This window comes from Schistocerca gregaria, chromosome 2 (assembly GCF_023897955.1).
Source record: "Schistocerca gregaria isolate iqSchGreg1 chromosome 2, iqSchGreg1.2, whole genome shotgun sequence".
Classification (NCBI taxonomy): Eukaryota; Metazoa; Arthropoda; class Insecta; order Orthoptera; family Acrididae; genus Schistocerca; species Schistocerca gregaria.
Genome location: NC_064921.1, coordinates 1,031,702,809 through 1,031,718,928, shown reverse-complemented (window position 1 = coordinate 1,031,718,928; position 16,120 = coordinate 1,031,702,809). Strand labels below are relative to the sequence as shown.

Sequence of the window (16,120 nt, the reverse complement as noted above, 5' to 3'; positions counted from 1 at the left end):
CCTTCTACATTATACATGTGAACAAGGGAAAACAAGTGGTTTCGTTAGGAAAGGATTTTTATCGCATGGTCAATCAGATATGTTTATCTTTTAAATGGAAACTCAGTTTAATTATAAACGTGATTTTTCCTATAATGGTACATAAAGGACGAGGCACTTGTGTGACACCAGAGCAGAGAAAGCCAAGACGATCCGAATAATGCCGAGCACGTACGTTTCTAGACTCGCTGGACGTTATAGTAGCCACTTGGGGTACATCTTTTGTACCTCTGGGAATCCACTGACAAATTAATGTACTGCTCTTTCTAGTCTTATACCACGTGGGTCTTACATGTTATTTCACGAATTCCAAAATCACCCCAAATTTCAGACCAAGTTCAGTAGAATGTTTCTCATCACGGCCCATCGGTCACATTATTTCAGTACTATCACCAGGAAGACGCAAAGCGCTTGAGCGTCCAAGACGTATTTGTCGGCTGATACAAGTTGCGGAGTTGTATAGCCACCTCGAACACTAACGACGGCGTTACATCAATTTTTGGAATTCGTCCTCGGCGCTAGAGGTGCTACCGGCGTAATACATGGTGACGGGTCACCAGAATAGCATGGTAGCCACTCTGGAACTCTTCTAGGGATTAGATCCGAAATATCCACATCTGCCATGTCGTTTACATATCGAGCACTCCGGCCCAGACTTCCGCCAGGTGCTCTGTCGCAACGCCTTCTTCCCAAAAACTAAAAGGGGCGTTCAAATGAAAACGAGACAGACTGAAGAAATTAAGTAAACTGTTCATTATTTCAAAAGTAATCGCCATAACTGTTAATGCATTTAGCCCACTGTAAGATAAGCAGCCTTCACTGAAAAACGTTTGCCGTTACATACCGAACCATGGTTGTACCTCTTCCTCTGAAGCAAATCGACGGCCAAAAAATGTCTTTCTTCAGGGCTCCATCGACGTGGAAATCCCAGGAGAGGGAGGGAGAGAGAGAGAGAGAGAGAGAGAGAGAGAGAGAGAGAGTCGGGGACTGTTTGACGGATGTGTAACGGCTTCCCAGCGAAACTCCTGCAGAGTACTCTAATAACCTGGTGAGGACGGCCCCAAAGGAAGATACGTTTTTGGAAATTAGACACTATATTTAGGACAGCTCAGCAAAGTTCTGTTAGGCAAATAAGTATGTCACGACAAATAAGCACCTAAAAATTTTGAGAGTTATAGAAAATTAAAATACAGTTTTTCAAATACTGAGTAATTACGCTATGGTGTAGAAACACAAAAGTACTTCAGTGAAACACAATACTGGACTCAAGGAAACTATTAAATGCTGCTTGATTTCGGACTATAGCATTGTTAAAGATACGTGCCTTTACTTTATGACATTCTTTTATTTTCTGGCGTAGTTGGTCCGGCAAACAGGCAGAACAGTTGATTCACGTTTCAGGAACCAAACACACACGAGCAATATTAAGGGTTCGGATCAACTTTTGAGTGCACAAAACTGCTCTGTAATACATATTTGTAAGAGTTCAAATTCTCCATAAGGTTTCTAAGAAAGAGCATTTAGGTATTTTGGAGGGACTTCAGACCCAAACGCGAAAGTGAAGAGCCTAGTAATGCACTAAATAAACAAACCGAGTTTTGCAGAGCTGATTATTAAAGCGCATACAGGCCGTTGATTCACTAAACTCCCGGTACAGTGCTTGATATTCGGTCTTGTGAAACGCAATGACTGCTTAAAGATGTATTCATGACGAAAGGTGACTGGTTTGTTTTCACCCTACCCTCTTTGCCTTCAAGATTCGACTCCCACAGATGAAATCAGATCGATGGAAATGAAGCACTCTGTTGCAACACTACCTTCTAAATAGCTCTACATTCAGTAATTAAATCATATTTAACTTGCTAACATATAACTTGCTATATGCTACGTTTTTCATAGTTTATGCTTTTACACTGCATCGCAAATTATAGGATTTTTTGTAGTTGAATAAATTAGTTGTAGTTATTAATTTTTTTGTTTTGTTTTTCAACACGCAAATTTTTTACTGGACAAATAATGTTAAATTTATGTTAGGTACGGAGAAATCATTAATATTTGTACTCATTCGCTGTCATGTTATACCAGTTTAGATGCTGACTTTCGAGCACTTCCGGATGATATTTTTAGAAATATTCAAATATTGTTTGTTTAGTTAATTCTACATCAGATTTAACCCTATTTTCTTACCTCCGTTATAGATTAGATCTTTCTTGACATATCTGTTTTGATGGTACGTAGCAATCGCAAGCGTCGATATATAACAGGAAGTGATAGAAGCATCCTTAGTTCAGTTTTGACATTGCATGTATTCTTATAAGGACAAGCAGTAATATATTAATATATTAACTAACATCATGTGACGGCTTCGTTTCTGTATTTAAATTTGAGCGAGTACTACTTTAACCACCAACTTGCACCAACGTTATATAACAAGTTAATCTCTACCTAGATCTCTAGATGGATGTCGAGACCAAACACTTCAATAATTATCGTTTTCTCCTTCTAATAAATATTTGATACATATATACCAAATCATGTCAAACTTTTCTGTAGCGACACAATGTTGTACATTACAAACGTTTAAAAGTGTAAACCTACAGGGAAGAAAAAGAAAGATTAATATTGAAGTCATGTCGGCGACGAGGTCATTGTAAGAGAATTCGAGATTGGACACGAAAATCACTGGAGTGGTTCGACCGTGTCCTTTTCTAACGAACCATCCTAATATTTCACAATGCGATAATGGAGGACCGAGAAAGACGTAAATCAGGATAATCGGACGGAAATTTTAACTCCGCATCCCCACCTCAGTGTAAACACCACTGCACCAAGTGATTCGCTTTCATTAAAGGAAAGAACGGAAAAGGAAAAGAAGCAAGATATCGAATTCACAATTTGTAACACACAGGACGATCAGGATTGTGGGAAAGAGGGACAGCTCACTTAGAAAATAACTGCACTCTAGCGCTACGCAAATCTCTCACATCCTCAGAATGTAAAATCAACACCATAAATGTTTCAGATTTAATGTAAGATGAACAGTAAAGAAAATTGAAAACTCACGATAAAAATAAGAAGAAAACGAAGGAGATGATTTATTGATTTTTATTGAGATTATCGTATATGTTACTAATCGGATACCATGTTCATGACGAGGTTAACAATAAATTGGGTACCATTTAGTAGAATACCGCCCCCCTTGGAAGCAGTATTACGCAAAACTGTTGAAGAAAAGAGAATGTGTATTGATGAGACCAGACATCATGAAAATTGTGTGTTGTTCCACCTTTGAAATTCAATATAGGAGCAGTTCTGCATAGAACCGATTTGCAGAGGTCTGTGGCGCAAGGCATAAGTCAAGCAATTCCAGAAATTACGGACCTGCGGTTTGTGGGAGCGGTGCTGGCGCCAGATAGCTTCTCAGCTGTGTTCCCAACACTTTCAGCTCAAGCGAATTTTGTGGCCAAGACATAACCGTTTCTTCAATTCCTCAAACCACTTTAGAATGATTCCGGCTTTCTGTTATCTTGCTGGAACATACCGTCGACATAGCATGAATGGATGGAGGTGGTTTGGAAAACAGTTCACATTGTCCACAGCTGTCTTGGTGCCTTCGTTTTCGAGCACAAGTCAAATTTACTTACTTCAAAAAGAACTTTCATAATTAGCCTTACAATTCTTGAAGCAAGAGACTCAAATTTTAAATAATACAATGTAGCAGAAGTTTTAAATTTCAATTTCAATGAGATAAATGATACTGGTTCTTATTTTCGACGATGTAAATATTAGTTTTTATGAATACTATTGGGATTGTAACAAATTAGGCATCAGTTCTGTTGTGGTTTTATTTTCCTCAAAACATGGATGGGGGGGTGGAGGAGATGCACAAAGAGTGAGGTTGGTGGAGATGGACAGACAGGGAAGAGTGGAGGTGATGGACAGGGACAGGAAATAAATAAAGAGAGGAGAGGGAGAATAAGTGTATGAAGAGAGAGGGGATGGGTAGAGAGATGGGAGATGGCAGAGGAGCAGATGGGCAGAGAGGGGGAAGGAGGAGATGAACAAAGAAAGGGGGCAAGTGGAAATGGACAGAGGGTGGACAAAGAGGAGGGAGGGGATGAACTAGCAAAAGACTGGAATAAATAAGCGTCTGGGTAACGGCTGATTTCTCCGTAGTAATTATCATAAACATATATATGTGTCTATGTTCCACATGTCCCCCGAAACCACTGGACCGATTTCAACCAAACTGTCTGGAAAGAAAAGCTGTGGGGCTAAGAACCATTTACCTATGAAAGGGGTAGTGGTGGAGGTGAAACAGCAGTGTGTCCCACGACGCACAAATATCCACAGCTTATTCGCTTCGTATGTGAGAATGAGAGCACTTGCTGACTTGTAACAAATTTTACACGTAATTTCAAACTCTTACGATTTTTTCTTTTTTTCTTTTTTACACTGTCAACTCCCACAAAATGCTGACAGGAGAAAAGTTTATCGCTCACTATGTTTTCACTGTCCCTGCAGTAAAGCTGTCGCATGAAGCATGACTTTTAATTTATTACTTCTATACTGCCAATTGTATTCGCCACTCGTTTTACAGACAGTATTCAAATACACCACTGGATGTACCATTAAAATTGTGTCGTAGTTCAGGAGATATGACGTCATAAAAACTGAGATGCGTGAAAATCTGCCGATTCACGCATGATGTTTTAATTTATTACTTCTCCACTATTAACTCTATTTGCATTTCGTAGACAGTAGCTGCATATAGCAATTGATGTACTTGTAACATTATATCATTTTACGACCCACAGTCGAGGAGATATGTCGTCATAGACATCGAGCTGCGTGAATTAAGCTGCAGGGCGAATTTCCCTAGAGATACATGTGAAACTTGCGTATAAATACGTGTGAAATATGTTAAATATATGTAAAACGTATTTGAAATGTGCGTAAAAGACAAAAGTAGGCCTAAAAAGCTCATCCGAAACCCTTGGAACGATTTAAATCAAAGTTCGTACGCCTTAGTTACGAGATGTAAAAAAAATGTGGGTTTAAGGACGACTTGTCTCTTAGTAGTGTGTAGGAAATAACGTGAAGTGAGAAGGGGAAAAGAGAAGATGGACAGGGAGGGGAAGGAGGTGATAGATACAGTGGAGGAGGAGATTTACAGAGAGAGTAAGAGGAGTAAAGAGAGAGGCGGAGGGAGAAATATACAATGAGAGATGAGAGAAGAAGATTGGTAGAGAAAAGAAAGAGTAGGAGATTAACAGAGAAGTAGGAAGAGATGAGCAGATACAGGGGGGGGGGGGGAGGAGGACAGAGAGAGGGGGAAGAGGAAACGCACAGAAAATGTTATTTGGAGGGGGCGGACGGAGTTGGGTTACAGCAGACGGACAGAGAGAGACGGGGAAAGAATGAGATGGGCGGATAGAAAATTGGAATAAATACATACCTTGGCAATGCTGGGTACTCAGGTAGTGTTAGGAATAAAACTATAAATCTCTATAACATAGATACTCTGTTCTTTATATATGGCTACACGTGTCAAAGCCTAATGCGGCTCAGCTTTCTGATGATGGATGACTGAGTCATAGGTACTGCTGTAGAACTGGCGTGGTGTGAGGCGAACGGCGGTGGTAGTTTAAATGGCCTTCAGCAACTAAACTTGTGTAGTCATTCCCTCATTGCTGAGTCGGAGGATTGGAACGTTGTCGTCTGGTCCGCGACGAATAGGCTCATTCAGTCAGTGTTGTATTCGTACCTGCTAACCAAATTAGGATATGGAAGCAAGGGTTAATTGTTGCAGTGTTGTTTTAAAATTCGTAGAAGTGTTAAAAATTTTGCATTTTTTTTTAAATTTTCGGTCTTGTGAAAAAGGCACGTAAGTTTCGCAGAACCCTTGAATCATCTCCACGGGACCTCTCCTCTAGCGCTGGGAAGTATAAATGCCACAATAGGTTATCACTCAGTGGGAATTTGCTGCATATTATTGCTATGAACCAGTGTCGCACTGCTAAAGGGAATCCTGATAATGGTTTGTAGAATTCTTATAATTACGGCTTTCCCGGCTATGTTATCCTGTCTTCATATCTAATCATAAACTCCCTACTCGTGTGTTGTCTGAATTATCGCGAAATACTTCACACCTGGAGGTAGGCAACCAGTGAACAGTTGGAAAAGCGAGCTGCTGTGACGCCTTCTCAGAGAAATCAAGTCAATGAATTGCACACGCGTGTTTGATGTTTGCCACATCACATACGGTTCCCGCACTGGACAACAGCGATATGAATAAAAAAACTTGTAGAGCCTCTGTGTACACCGAAGTGTGCCTGTTTACTGTGCGTCTCGTGAGTTTTGTGCGGTCGTGTTCCGAAATTTCGGAAGTGCTTATGTATTACCCTGTACGTCCCACCACTCGCTGCACTGGAAAACGTATGGGCGGGAAACATTTTGTCATATTATTGCTTACGAGTATGACACTCATTAAAATAACCAAACACAAGTGTCTTTGACTTCGAGAAAAGTTGGCAGTGAAAGAATTAAGACAGACACTGAAAAATGTACCGGAAATAACTGAGTACGTGGATGTAGGTGCTGCTCTGAGACGAAGAGACTGACATGGGAGATCAAGTCTTGACCTTCTGCGTTCTGCATCAGATCGGTCGGAAGACAGATGGGCCGATTTAAAAAAGTCATAACTGCAAGTAGGACTTCTGCATCGAGGGTTCAGTACAAACCTAACTATACATTCACGCCACTAGTCAATAACATATACTACTGGATATTAAAATTGCTACACCAAGAAGAAATACAGATGATGAACGGGTATTCATTGGTCAAATATATTATACTGGAATTGACACGTTATTACATTTTCATGCAATTTGGGTGCATGGATCCTGAGAAGTCAGTACCCAGAACAACCACCTCTGGCTCTAATAACGGCCTTGATACGCCTGGGTATTGAGTCAAATAGTGCTTGGATGGCGTGTACAGGTACAGCTGCCCATGCAGCTTCAACACGATACCACAGTTCATCAAGAGTAGTGACTGGTGTATTGTGAGGAGCCAGTTGCTCGGCCACCATTGACCAGACGTTTTCAATTGGTGAGAGATCTGGAGCATGTGCTGGCCAGGGCAGCAGTCGAACATTTTCTGTATCGAGAAAGGCCGGTACAGGACCTGCAACATGCGGTCGTGCATTATCCTGCTGAAATGTAGGGTTTCGCAGGGATCGAATGAAGGGTAGATCCACGGGTCGCAACACATCTGAAATATAACGTCCACTGTTCAAAGTGCCGACAATGCGAACAAGAGGTGACCGATACGTGTAACCAATGGCACCCCATATCACCACGCCGTGTGATACGCCAATATGGCGATGACGAATACACGCTTCTAATGTGCGTTCACCGCGATGTCGCCAAACACGGATTCGACCATCATGATGCTGTAAACAGAACCTGGATTCATCAGAAAACATGACTTTTGCCACTCGTGAACCCAGGTTCGTCGTTGAGTATACCATCGCAGCCGTTCCTGTCTGTGATGCAGCGTCAATGGTAACCGCAGCCATGGTCTCCGAGCTGATAGTCCATGCTGCTGCAGACGTCGTCGAACTGTTCGTGCAGATGGTTGTTGTTTTGCAAACACCCCCATCTGTTGACTCAGGGATCCGTTACAGCTATACGGATAAGATTCCTGTCATCTCGACTGCTAGTGATACGAGGCCGTTGGGATCCAGCACGGCGTTCCGTATTACCCTCCTGAAACCGCCGATTCCATATTCTGCTGACAGTCATTGGATCTCGACAAACGTAAGCAGCAATGTCGCTATACGATAAACCGCAATCGCGATAGGCTACAATCCGACCATTATCAAAGTCGGAAACGTTATCGTACGCATTTCTCCTTCTTACACGAGGCATCACACTAACGTTTGACCAGACAATGCCGGTCAACTACTATTTGTGTATCAGAAATCGGTTGGAAACTTTCCTCATGTCAGCACGTTGTCGGTGTCGCCAACCTTGTGTGAATGCTCTGAAAAGGTAATCATTTGCATATCATAGCGTCCTCTTCCTGTCGGTTAAATTTCGCGTCTGTAGCACGTCATCTTCGTGGTGTAGCAATTTTAATTGCCAGTAGTGTAGAAGAGGTTTGCCTGTTATCGATATTTATACTGGCAAGATGTCAAAATATGTGACATAAAGGGCCGTGCCTTTTGATTTCATCGACTTACAAGTTTAGGTTTGATACATCTCCAACGCACCCTAGACAATAATACACTACATAAATTTCAACTTGGTGCGTCTACCCGTCCCTGAGATAAAGCGTTATTAGCAATGAGACAGAGAAGCGTACAACAAAGTGATCCTGGAAGGGATGCGTCGTTACCGATTGAGGTACGGAAGCCTAAAAGTACACATTATTTAATTCGCCTCACAATTTACCATCGCCCATTGCAGGTTTAGAGAATGTTCTTCACAGAAGGCAGCTGCCCCGTTCTCTTTGGTCGTTCCTTTGTCCAGACTCGATGGAATAGGAAGTGGCGAGGGGAGGCACTGCGAGGCAGCTGGAGCCAAGGGCGCCGTTCCGGGAACTGCGGGGCCAGCGAATGGCGGCCGCGCTGCTCTTCTTCCGACGTCAGCTGACGCCAAGGGCCGGCGCTCCGTCCAGGCGTCCATCGCTGTCCTCTACTGACTGCCCTGCACTCCACTGCCCGCCTCCTTCCGGCCGTTTGCCTGGCAGCCTACCGCTCCCCTGCAGCTCTACCCTCTGCCCAGCTCCTCGACTTCCGTCTCGGCTGATTTACGGTAGTCTTTCGGACGCTGTTTCCACAGTTTCGCACAACGCATCCAACGTTTTTTTTACTCGTTTGGAACAGAAAATAACGTCCATCTTGCCAGTCAACGTATTTAGAACTGCTGTTATTTATTCTTTTAGCTATATATAATAAGTTTATTGCAGCCAAATAGCCATACAAATTCAATATACAGTGATAATAATAAGTTAGAAATTTCACATATTGTGATGAGCATAGTCGCTTATTGTTCGTGTCATTTTGGTACAGAGCTCTATATGGTAACGTTTGTAAATTTGGTGACGCAGTTCACACTCACACGTTTCGTTTGGTTCATGATGTGACGTGTTGTTGCAAATAAGGTGGTGGAAACCATGGACTGCCAATCTGGTGATCACGTGTCTCATTTCCAAGTTTTCCTTTGTCCATGTTCGGTCAATCATGCCACCTGTTCTGTAAAATTCTGGATGTATGTCTTCCGTTTTTTCCTTCAATGTTTTAAGTAGACTTCCCAAGGCGCTGCTATTGGGTAGCATCAGGATTGTCCGAAGGTCTTCAGTGAGGAAGGGTTCCCTCGCCAGTAGGTATACAAGTCTCGATCGTGTCGTTTTGGACACTCTGCTATATGACTGCTGGTTGGCTGTATGCTGGTTCTTTATATATCTTTAATTTATATTGAACCTGTGTGACCATCTCCTCGCGTTACCTTAGAGAATGGTACTCGACTTTGCGTCCTGGCTGCTAATATACCAGGCCCATAAGAAATGGTGTCTATATTGTGACGCTTATTTGATTAACTTGATAACAAATTAATTATTTTTGAAGTATGCGCAACGGAAACTCGTGCGAGTTTCTCTAAGATAACACGTTCTGGGGTGGTTGAACTCAAAGCCGTCCTATAGCAGCTGGTAGCCTATCTAAATTCACATTGCAGATTATTTCTGTCTTTCATTAACTTTAGATAATCGAACTGAATGGGATACATCCTACCCATTTCATGTGTCAAGTGACTGGGGGAATATTTCATAACTGAAATGCTGACTCTCATTTAATAGATTTATTTTCTACTTTGATGAAAACTTTAGAAGCCGACACATCACAATTTCTCTTTTGTTACAGAACTTATGTCTGAATCAGCGTTACCTCTCATGGGTAGGACAATGACAAAACGAAAACACTACACGAATTATTTCATATATGACACATAATTTCATAATAACACAAAAAATATATGACACATAATTTCGTAATAACACAAAAAATACGTAAGTGGGCCACTCCGTCCTTAGCAGGAAAATCGTCATTCATTTTTTAAGACTCACTTATCGTAATGCATGGATTACACCACTAGAAATTTAAGGTAGGCCACTGCTGAAGGTAGATAACGTCTATCAGAGAAAAGATTCGGGGCAAAAATGATGTACTACTGGCGCCAAAATGAAGTGCGAACTGAACTCACAAAGAAAGTACCAAAAATAATTAAATTTCGCGACAGAAATTTTTTGATCTACCATCCGATACGCAATCTGCACTCATTGAGCTAAAAGTGAAGCTTATAACTCGGGAAATACCTACATGAACTGATGGTTCCTGTTGCATGCTCACTACGACAAAGCATAATTTCACAAACACATTTCAGAGAAAACTGTTGCAAAAAAATTTGACCGTAACTTGTACCGATGAAGGTATGTTGAATGCGTGCTGTGAGCGTACCCTGTCGTGAATTTATAGCCATATTACGTCATTTCTATCTGCGAGCTGCTGTGCTCCCGCGTCCGGTCCGTCTCATGGCTGGCCCCACAGTGCTCTCCATGCGCCAAAATCCGACCAACATTCCTATTCAGACGCGGTGGTGGGCAGACTCACCTCACCCCCGCACCAACTTTGTAACCTACCCTCGTCTCTGTTTTCATCTTTACTTGCTGCTCTGGCCTACCTGCCGTTATTCTTGTAATGTTGGCAATGACTGCTATTCCCTTAAACTGTTCCCTTTGGTCCATGCTCCCGCTACATTTGACTTCCATTCATACTCATGCACACTCATACAGGATGGAACAAGGAGTATACATATAAATGGCGTGTGACCTCTCTGTGAAATGGTGAAAAGACATAAACAAATGCGTCAAATATTCCCTTCACCCAGCGAGATATTGGAGCTGCTAGCAACCAAAGAAAAACTTATATCTCGATATAGAAAACATAATTACTTCCTACTGTAACCTGAGGCAAAATGAAAGTAACGCCTCAACTCCTGTAGCTTTCTTTATATAGGTCGCCTTCACTCTTTCTAGTGTTGTTAGGTTGTTCACTGTAAGATGTGGTCCAATAATTGTTATGCCGTACGTCAGTATTGGGAAGATTTTGGCTCTGAATATTGCCATTATTACTTGCATTGCTTTCTCTGTTACATGTTTTGTGAAACATTTTGCAGTTGTTTGTATTCTGACCCCTAGGTACTTGTAGTCCGGTACAATCTTCAGTTTTCTCTCTCGTATGAAGATCTCAGCTGATGCAGGTGTTCTTCCTCCATTTCTGAGTACCGTCATTTCTGTTTTCACCACATTTATTTCCAAGCCGTATTCGACACACCAATCTTCCATATCGTTTATCGCTTCTTGTAAGTTTGCAGTTCCTTAACACCTATTACAAACTAAATATGCAAACACCAACAAAAGTTCAACTTTATCTCAATCGCATTATTTGGTCTCATTTCTTTTCGTTGCTATTGTCTTTAATTCGGAGTCTGGTTTGATGCAGTTCACAACACTAGTCTATCTTGTACAACTCTTTTCTTACCTGTATAGCTTTTGCAACCAGCATCCATTTGAAGTTGCTTGTGACATTCAAATTTTACAATTTTTACCCACCGCACTTCCCTCCGTCACCAAATTAACTATACCGGGTGATCAAAAAGTCAGTATAAATTTGAAAACTGAATAAATCACGGAATAATGTATATAGAGAGGTACAAATTGGCACACATGCTTGGAATGACATGGGGTTTTATTAGAACCAAAAAATACAAAGGTTCAAAAAATGTCCGACAGATGGCGCTTCGTCTGATCAGAATGGCAATAATTAGCATAACAAAGTAAGACAAAGCAAAGATGATGTTCTTTACAGGAAATGCTCAATATGTTCACCATCATTCCTCAACAATATCTGTAGTCGAGGAATAACGTTGTGAACTGTAGAGCATGTCCGGAGTTATGGTGACGCATTGGCGTCGGATGTTGTGTTTCAGCAACCCTAGAGATGTCGGCCCATCACGATACACTTACGACTTCAGGTAACGCCAAAGCCAATAATCGCATGGACTGAGGTCTGGGGACCTGGGAGGCCAAGCATGACGAAAGTGGCGGCTGAGCACACGATCATCACCCAACGACGTCTAGCAATATGGGGTGTTCTTTTTGTTGTTCTAATAAAACCCCATGTCATTCCAAGCATGTGTGTCAATTTTTACCTCTCTGTCTACATTATTCCATGGTTTATTAAGTTTTCAAATTTATACTGACTTTTTGATCACCCAGTATATTGATGCGTCAGGATGTTTTCTATCAACTCCTCCCTTCTTTTACTTGAGACGTCCCATAAATCTCTATTCTGCCCCTGTTCCATTCAGTACCTCTTCTTCAGTTACTCGATCTATCCATAAAAATTGCAGCGTTTTTCTGTAACACTATATTTCAAACGCTTTTCTCCTCTTGCCTGTGTTGTTCATTGTCCAAGTTTAACTTACAACTGTACACTTCACAAATATGTTTTCAAAAAAGATTGCTTAACACATTCATTTTAAATAAGGTGTTTGTTGATACTGTCAGTATTCAGTTTATATACTTCTCACTTCTAGCTTTGCAAATTATTCTGCTACCCGCACGACAAAAATTTCAGCAAAAGTCGTTCCACTCCATTCCCAAATTCTGTTTCACTTGTACAGCAACGGTGGTATTTTATAGAGATAATTCAGTAGTGATTGCAATAAAGTTTGATTTATTAGTTCTTCATTTGCGACGCGTTTCGTCTGTATTGAGAGGCATCTTCAGACAATCGAGCTATGGGTAAATAATCATCTCATAAAATTAGGTATCAAACGCATAAAATTACACCCAAAAAAGGATGGGCTAAGCACATGTATAAAGCTGAAATTTCAGCATCTCATCTTGTAATTCAATTCCTTCAGCATCACTCAATTCGACCACTTGCATCACCTACTCTATTCGACTACTTTAGAGTAGCCTTGTTTTATACTTTTGTGAGGCTTTCCTGAAAAGCATTGCCTCAGAATTTTTTATGTAAAAACTCTTAAGCCTTTTTCAATAAGAGAAACGTTATTAACATTTTACATCTTTATTCTTTACGAGTGTGGACATGTTGGCAGCCCTCTCTCACTACACTTCAAGGATTCCGAACCGTAGCGTGTAAAACGACGTTGTGTAACGTAACTATGTAGATGCGTGAGAAACAGCCTACTGTCAAGAGTTTCGAACTGAGAGTTCGTCCACACATGGCGTACCCTTCTCTTCAGCATAACAATGCTAGACTACACATGAGCTCTGCGACAAATGCAAGAATCCCAAACCTTGGGTTCTCTGTCGTCGATCGTCTACATCTACATCTACATCCATACTCCGCAAGCCACCTGACGGTGTGTGGCGGAGGGTACCCTGAGTACCTCTATCGGTTCTTCCTTCTATTCCAGTCTCGTATTGTTCGTGGAAAGAAGGATTGTCGGTATGCTTCTGTGTGGGCTCTAATCTCTCTGATTTTATCCTCATGGTCGCTTCGCGAGATATACGTAGGAGGGAGCAATATACTGCTTGACTCTTCGGTGAAGGTATGTTCTCGAAACTTTAACAAAACCCCGTACCGAGCTACTTAGCGTCTCTCCCGCAGAGTCTTCCGCTGGAGTTTATCTATCATCTCCGTAACGCTTTCGCGATTACTAAATGATCCTGTAACGAAGCGCGCTGCTCTCCGTTCGATCTTCTCTATCTCTTCTATCAACCCTATCTGGTACGGATCCCACACTGTTGAGCAGTATTCAAGCAGTGGGCGAACAAGCGTACTGTAACCTATTTCCTTTGTTTTCGGATTGCATTTCCTTAGGATTCTTCCAATGAATCTCAGTCTGGCATCTGCTTTACCGACGATCAACTTTATATGATCATTCCATTTTAAATCACTCCTAATGCGTACTCCCAGATAATTTATGGAATTAACTGCTTCCAGTTGCTGACCTGCTACTTGTTGCTAAATGATAAGGGATCTATCTTTCTATGTATTCGCAGCACATTACACTTGTCTACATTGAGATTCAATTGCCATTTCTTGCACCATGCGTCAATTCGCAGATCCTCCTGCATTTCAGTACAATTTTTCATTGTTGCAACCTCTCGAGACACCACATCTGCAAAAAGCCTCAGTGAACTTCCGATGTCATCCACCAGGTCATTTATGTGTATTGTGAATAGCAACGATCCTATGACACTCCCCTGCGGCACACCTGAAATCACTCTTACTTCGGAAGACTTCTCTCCATTGAGAATGACATGATGCGTTCTGTTATCTAGGAACTCCTCAATCCAACCACACAAAAGTGTTTCCTCCCGGGATCGAACCGGGGACCTTTTGAGTGTTAGGCAGACGTGATAACCGCTACACCACGGAAACTACTGCTCTATACACTCCACACTTGGCCCCATCCAAGTTTCATTTGTTTCCATTGCTTAAAAAACATCTTGGAGGACTTCACTTTGATAGTGATTGTGGCTCCGTCAACGAAGTCAAACATTCTATAGTGACGGTATCATCAAATTAGTCTCTCGTTGGGTGAAATTTGTTCGTCGGCACCGTGACAATGTTGAGAAATAAATATTTAGACATGAAGAAGAAATATGTAGACTGTTAATAAAGTTTGTTTCATTTACAAAGATTTAAAAGTTTTCATATAAAAATTGAGGGAATTACTCTTTAGCGCAACGTTATTTATTTTGTTTTAATGTAGGCATTTGTTGCTAGTGTCTTTCATTTTATACCCTCCTCACTTCTACAGTCGCAAATTATTCTTCAACCCAAGTAAAAATCTTTCTGTATCTCATTTCGTAATTTAATTACCTCACCATCATGTACTCTGTTCGAGCATTTGTATCACCTGCTACATTGAAATAATTTAGGGCACCCTTGTTTCGCTTCTATTTATGCTCAGTTTAAAGTCTCTTCCGCAGATACTAGCCATGTTGTTCAGCTTCAGGATCGAAACCAAAAACAGAAGACTACAATAATTAAAACTCAAACACAAGAATTGCAATACTTTGCAGGGAGTATACTAATTATCTAGAGAAATCAGACACGTCCAAAATATAAAATAATAGAAGTAAAATGTTCCAGTAAACATGCGCCCGCTAACTAGCCGTTTCGGAGATAACTGAGAATTCGTGGCTACAAGATGGCACTGACCTCACTATGAAATATTGTCCTAGTTAATACAAATGTATTACACGTCAAATACAGATGAAGATGTATTACACACCCCAACCAAACGGACTCAAATTTTACGAACGTTCTGCCTCAACAAGAAATACAATTTCGGTTCAACACGTTATATGTTACACTTTACTGTACACTAGTACACGTTAAACGAGGTATGCCACGTGACATCTTCGCATTTGGATAAAATACTCTATTCGTCTCCACAATGAGCTATAAATTCTTTCAAGCATGCTAGGAGCATCTCGCAAATCTTGACAAGATTGGAAAATCAGCTGTTCCAACTTTTCAACAGCAGCAACGGGAGAGCTGTACATTTCACTTTTGAGGTGACTTCAGACAGAAAAATCCAGTGGGCCGGGCTCATGTGACCTTGGGGGCCAAATCTGAGGCCCTGCTGGAGTTAGTTGTGTTGGACCATAAAGGTGTGTAGACGTCGTCTTATATCAGTATTAGAGTGTGCCAGTGCCCCATCAGGCATCCACCATGTCCCCCAATTATAGTAATGAGTGAACTTTGAGCCCAATCAGGTGCGAATTTAAAGAAAAATTTTACATTTCAAATACATTTGTAATTACTAGCACAATGTGGTAACCACACATTAGCAGTTATCTCGCTGATTTACGACCCCGTGTCGAACAGAAGTTTCTTTTTCATTATACTTTCATCCGTATCAATGTTCGCCGCTAATTATGAACACCCTGTATAAATCAAATAGTTATCTTACACTATAGTGTCTAAGGGTGAGTCCCTGGTGATGGTGTCTGTTAAATATAACTACTG

General features: G+C 41.3%; 1 protein-coding gene and 1 non-coding gene across 3 annotated transcripts in view; one reads left to right on the top strand and one right to left on the bottom strand.

The window, feature by feature from the left end:
* LOC126335551 (brain-specific angiogenesis inhibitor 1-associated protein 2-like) overlaps positions 1 to 16,120 on the top strand; it is an 850,912-nt gene that overhangs the window by 593,846 nt on the left and 240,946 nt on the right. The gene's annotated exons all lie outside the window — the stretch shown is intronic.
* Trnav-aac (transfer RNA valine (anticodon AAC)) lies at positions 14,449 to 14,521 on the bottom strand. The gene has a single exon. It is a non-coding gene; the product is annotated as a tRNA-Val (tRNA).